Here is a 6,707-nt window from a genome sequence, read left to right as displayed (position 1 = left end):
TGTTCATGGTAACGATCTAGTAACCTTCAAAGTACTACCCCCTTTTCCTAGAGTGAATAGACTTCTTGAGAATGAGGATATCCACCCTACCAAATGCCAACGCAAGCTTCTCTACGTTCCTGCTGACTGGCTTCCCAGGCCTGGAATGGGCTCACCACTGGATCTCACTACCCATTTTTGTAGGATACCTGGTGGCCCTCGTAGGTAATGCTACCATCTTGCATCTGGTACGAACTGAGCCTTCTCTCCACCAGCCCATGTACTACTTCTTGGCCATCCTGGCTGTGACAGACTTGGGCCTGTGCATGTCCACGCTGCCCTCAGTGCTGGGTGTGCTGTGGTTTGATGCCCGGGTGGTGGGCCTGGTGCCCTGTGTTCTGCAGCAACACTTTCTACACTCCTTCTCCTTCATGGAGTCAGTGGTGCTCTTCGCCATGGCTCTGGACTGCCCGGTGGTCATCTGATTCCCACCGCGCTATGCATCAGTGCTCACAGGTTCTCGTGTGCCACTGGCCGGGGCTGTGCTGGGCGTGCGGAGTGCTGCCATCACTGCGGCACCCTCGCTGCACCTACTGAAGTTTGACTACTGTCGCCCCAGGGCACTGTCCCATGCCTACTGCCTTCACCAGGATGTGATCCTCCTGACCTGCTCTGACACACGTTTCAACAGACTCTATGGGCTGTGCATCATCATGCTGGCCATGGGCTCTGATGTCCTCTTCATCCTGCTCTCCTACACTATCATCGTCCACACTGTGCTGGCCATCGCCTCTGCCGGGGAGAGGCTCAAGGCCCTCAACACCTCTGTCTCACACATCCTGGCCGTGCTCTGCTTCTATGTGCCTGTGCTAGGTCTGTCTGTTGTGCACAGGTTTGGGCACCACACCTCACCCTTGGTGCACATCTTCATGGGCACTGTCTCTGTGCTCTTCCCACCCCTGATGAACCCTGTTCTATAGCATCAAGACCCAGCAGATCCTCAGGGCCATCCTCAAGGTGGTTTCACTGGGGAAGACACAGTGAGACGTTGGGAATGGACTAGAGCAACTCCAAATGAGGAATGAGTGAAACCTTCTTTTTAGAGCCTTCATACCACAAAACAAGTTCTGTTTACCTATCTTAGTTTGATGGCACATCATGAATTAACTCTAATGTTAAAATCAAATAAAGTTGATGCTTACTACTACTTATGTATACACATACAAATATATATCCACTACTTTCTTACATTAAAAAGAATGATTATATTTTTTACTCAAATGTTTGCATGTTCAGAGTGATTTTTATGTTTTCTCCTCTACTTATTTGGTAGAACTTTAATTATACAATAATGTCATTGGTGATAAGTTACTCTGATGATACGGGAAGTTGAATCATCACTTCACATTTTTTGGATTAACCTCCGAGTTGGCCACAATTCATCAAAATATAATATTTCTACTATACACATTCACCGGGGATAACTTTATTTTTAGATCTAAGAGGAACTTACCAATGTTGCTTTTTTTGTCCATATCATAGTCTGGGACAGAACTAAGTTGAGGAGAGGCATCAAAGCCTAATTTATAACCAGAATGAGAAAAATTGGGGTCGAGAGTGTGTCAGACCTGTAGGTAGTATAACGAACTGACAGAAGTATGTCCTTGAGCCACTAACCTAACAAAAGAACTGCCAGATCTTAGTACAAGGTGCAAATTCCAAGGGCTGCTTAGATCATACTTTGCCAGTTTCAGCATAAGGCAATTTCTCCTGTCCCTACAGGACACAGGAATGTCACTGACTAATAAGGATTAGGATATAAGACAATTATAAGAGTATTTTAGATGACTCTTTAAGCAAACATATACTGTCATACAAATACATAAGATTAGAGAGAAATGCAATACACTCATGCACATACAGACATGAATCTACATTCAATTAATTGCACCTTTTTTCTCAGATCTGGAGGTTCTTTCCTTGGGTTAATGACTTAAAGACATACCTATGTCATATCACCACCTACGTGAATATACATTCAATTATATTTGTGGACACATGCTCATAGATTCATGCAAACTTGCAAACAAAATTCTTAAACAAGCAGCATGGTTACGCATACATCTACACACATATGCACACACAGGCATGTGTTCATATGCACATTTACATAAATTTACACACTCGCAAATGCACATAAAAGAATGCTCACATGGACGTGTATGTTTACACATCCACACATGCATGCATCATCTTGTTCTATATTTTCTCAGAGTTTGACTTAAGGTTCCCCAGACAGCATCCCCTGGGATCCTCTGCTCTTGGCTTAATTACTTCTGTAGGCCTGGAGGCAGCACATTCTGAGGCTGGTTTACCTGTGTCCAGCAGGGGACTGACTGGCAAAACTGGGGGAAGGAGAAGGCTAATTCTGAAGTCATGATAAAGAAGAAGGCCAGTCAGCCCTGTTTCCAGGTAGTGAGGTGGAGATCTGGCCTGAGACCTGCCACCTTGAAGGGCAGGTGGGTTTTTGTAGGAGAGGAACGGGGTTGGCCTGAAGTCCAGCCTGTGGGATCAGGAGAATGGGAAATCTGTTCAGGTGATCTGAACCCGGGGTCTTCTTTCTGAGATGCATCTCCTTTCCAGTACAGGCTTTCTGTTCCCCTTTCCTCCTGCCATGAAAGACCCCTGCCCTCCGGGAAGGATGCAGACTTTTATCCAGAAACCCTCACTATGGCAGAGAAACACTTGAGTCTGTTTTACTCAACTCCTCTCTGTTAATTCAGGAAATCTGGGACAGGGAAACGGCCATTTTGTCTCCAAATCCAATCTTTTTAAACTAGATATTTAATTCTCTTTTTAAATCTTTGTTGCTTAGGGCCATTTACCCTCCTCTCTTTCACTTTCCACACCAATGGTCCTTGTCCCCTCCGTCCCATGCAGGCAGCCACATAACCTGTGGGGCCTGGTCCCTCTCAACCCTAGCTCCTTGATGACCTGTGGTTTTCACAGTCTTTCACCCTCTTCTGGCTGACTCCTCCCCATGCCCAACCCATTTATCACCGGCTTCCTTGTGTGGCTTTTGTCCAGGCTTCCTCACTCTCCTCTTTAACTGCAGTTTTGCCAGCATGACTTGGCAAGTCACTTGAAATGCCAACTTCTCACTCTCTCAAGCTGTAAAATATATAAGAGTGGGTCATTTTGAGTATTCTCAGGATAAGACCTGCTTTAGCCTGTCCTCATATTTCCCACTCAACCCACACACCTCACTCATCAGCATGGACCTCAGACCTCCTATAATAACAGCTCTTCATCTACAACGAAGTAACAGGATATTACAGAGAGACTCTCATTCGATAGAAGAAGACAAAGTTCTTCCACCACTTCCTGCCCTAAGCTCCCAGCCTAGAATATATCACCATACATCAACATGCGCCTTCTTTCCTGTTCCCTCCCTCCCTTTATCCTTTCCCTTTTATAAAGCCCTGGGGACATGCTCAAAATACAGGCCCTAAGTGTTCCTTGGAAGACTAACAAACAACTAAACAGCAATATATGGGACTGAGTGCTAGAGGAGAGAGGTGCTGGTGCAGAAAGTGATTAACCACATGCCTGACATAAGGAAGACATCCCAGGACTGACATCTGTGCCAGATGTTATACAACAGCGGTGCAGGTTGTATTTGTTCTAAAATGTGATTTTTAGTTGTACTAAATGCTGAAGTACTTAAGAAAGGAAAAACAGTCATGGAAAGTAAACTGTAACAAAAACAAAACAGAACAAAAAAAAAAAAAAAAGCACAGGAATTACCAGGAGGGAAAAGACATGTTAGGGTATGTCAGGATTTACAGACCAGTCAAGTCAAGAAGCTAGGTCTCACTGGAGTTTTATCAGCACTAAGAAGCATGCCATTCAAAGAGGATGAACGTACGGGATACGAAGACTTTTCCTTTCATCCTCAACAGTAGCTGGGCAGCAAAAATCACCGTTCCTCTTACTAATTCACACCGATGGATGATGTTCAGATGCCACTGACTCCCTCTCCACCAGACCATTTTGAAGTGCCAGGGGGATCCCATGCATTTTAGAATCAGGTTCTTTCCCTTTTTTTCTTGGTGTCTCCAAAATTAATACACTGGCCAACAGACAATGAAGACGACAAACCCAAAGTGTAGGCTGGACCTCAGACCACTCTCCCTTCCCACAGCCAGTACCACACACAGGCATATTCTTTCTCAGGCTTCATGGGCTTCCTTTGAGGTGGTGGGTGATACTCTGTACTGGCAGTTCTACACAGGGGCTCACTTCTCAGGCAAACATTGTTTGTTTGTTTGAATTTTGTTAACGTTTATTTATTACTGAGAGATAGAGAGACACAGAGCATGAGCAGGGGAGGGGCAGAGCCGGAGGGGGGGGTGGTGAGACACAGAATTCAAAGCAGGCTCCAGGGTCTGAGCTGTCAGCACAGAGGCCTACATGGAGCTTGAACTCATGAGCCTCGAGATCGTGACCTGAGCCAAAGTCAGGTGCTTAACTGACTGAGCCACCCAGGCGCCCCTGTTTGTTTGTTTTTAATGCTCACAGGTACTTGTGGAAAGCAGCAGGTTTTTAAAATATGGGTGACATGCAGTGTCCCTGAAGGATAAGGAAGAAGGAGTAAATGATGTCTCCGAGGCATTCCAGACACCTATAATGACTCAATGTAAAAAGGCTGGCAGAAAGATACAAAGTTGATTTCTTCAATCTAGAAAATCTTAGGTAATTAAGAAATTGCTTAATTGCAAATAAAAAGAAAAGAAAAAGAATATTATCCATAAAGATGGAGAGAGAAAGGTCTGAGTGAAAAATGATTATATAAAAATTAAAAGCCTGACTTTCATTGACACGATTATTATCATTTCACCTGCAAAGTAACAATTACTGTAAGTGTATTGTATGCTAACTGCTCCATACAGGTTCATTTGTTTAAGCTTCAAACAAGCCTGTGGCTACATATTATAGTGATTCTCTGCTTTACAGATAGGGAATGGAGAGCCCCTCGGTTCATGACTGAGTCAGGATTCCCACCAAGGCAATCTGATTCCATAGTCTGCAACCCTATCTTTTATGCACACTGCTCCGAAATTCCAAAATACATAACAGGAACAAACTGGGAGCAATAAATAAGGTGCACAATTTTAAGTGAATACTGAACTCTAAGTAATCCAAGGGACTGCTAAAAACGTATCAGAATCTTATGCACTATAAAAGGAAGTAAATGACTTACACTGTTAATATGCGAAATTGAGGAATGGAAGGTCAAGATGAAAGAGACAATATACTAATTAGAAAAGCGGTCAGGCTCAGAGTAGCAGTAGCATAAAAGGTTCCTGATCAAGGAACACCTTATGTCATCACTGAAGTCTAGCCCTCAGAGAGAAGCCATGGGTCTTCACTGAAGAGCCAATGTCCTCCACAATGGCCAATATTACTTTCTTATAGCTGATGATTACTGGGTACTTTATAAGACTCTTTTATATACATTATTATGTTTAGTCCCCTTAATTTTTTTATCTAGTGTATGACTATTTCCATTTTACATATTTAAACATAGAGCTCACTTGAAAGTAGAAATCAGGAATTTAAAAACATGGCTTACAGATTCAACCATATCCCATCAACTCAGTATCTCTAACTTCCTCATTGCCTATATATTTCTCCCCATGTCATGTTTTTGCGTTTGCTTCCAGTGGGGAATAAGATCTGGGTTTCTATACTTGATGAGAGAGATATCATTTTCTTCCTCTCTCATTTTTCTTTCTAACACATAGATTTTAAACTGATATTTCATCCTGAGGTCAGAAGTCTTCTCATAGATACCTCTTCTTGGTATGTAGAGGTCTCTGCCTCTCTCAACAGATACATCTTTTGGATAGTGTAAAGAGATGCATGTTGCCTTCCCAGACAGGGTTTCAGAAGATATCAGCACTATTGAGGTGGGCCATCATGGATAAATATTTTTGTTTTTATATGTGCAGTTTCAGAAATATGATCTGAAGGGACCATGCTCCAGGACTACTGCCCGTCGTTTCCATTGACATAGTAAGTATTGATTAACCATGCTGTCATGTGTGGATTGACAATGGGAGGGGAATTCTCCAATGGGCAGAATGCTTCTTTCCATTAATAGAAATTCCAGTGGGTTCTTTTCATTAACCTTAAAAACACTGACTTTTTCTGTGCTTTCTCCTACTGTTTATAAGAGCCAAAGGGATCATCCGGGAGGTTGAAGAAGGAACATAGAGAACTGAGCCCAATTTAGAGATGTTTTATCCAGTAAAACTAGATAAGTCTGTGTCTCCAGTGAAGAGCAGTCTTCGATGCTACTTGGAGTAGCAGAGATGGGCATTTAGTAGCTGTATCTCTTGATCGATTTTATGCCAACATTGAAGTAATTTTATTAACCCCCATCCCCATTGGCTCCTTAAAATCCAACATCTTCTAATAGGGAATTTATAGAATGTCTGGTAGATTACAGCTTTCATTGTGTTAGTGTCCTTCTGATGATGTCTTTTTAAAACTACACAATACCCTCTCTTGATGGAGACATGGAAAACATTCAGTTCCCATCAAATATACTCAGTGAAGCCACTATGGATCAGTTTTAAATATGATGTTAAAATACTCTACCAGATTCCCTTATTCTGGAGCTATACCTATTTGCAAGCATGACTCCACATTTTTGTTTATCA

The 6,707-nt window shown here is 42.8% G+C and overlaps 1 pseudogene; it reads left to right on the top strand.

The window, feature by feature from the left end:
- LOC125913644 (olfactory receptor 51L1-like) lies at window positions 1-1,030 on the top strand (annotated as a pseudogene).
- The last annotated feature ends 5,677 nt before the right edge of the window (window positions 1,031-6,707 follow it).

This window comes from Panthera uncia, chromosome D1, assembly GCF_023721935.1.
Source record: "Panthera uncia isolate 11264 chromosome D1, Puncia_PCG_1.0, whole genome shotgun sequence".
NCBI lineage: Eukaryota > Metazoa > Chordata > Mammalia > Carnivora > Felidae > Panthera > Panthera uncia.
This window is presented reverse-complemented; position numbering and strand designations above follow the sequence as displayed.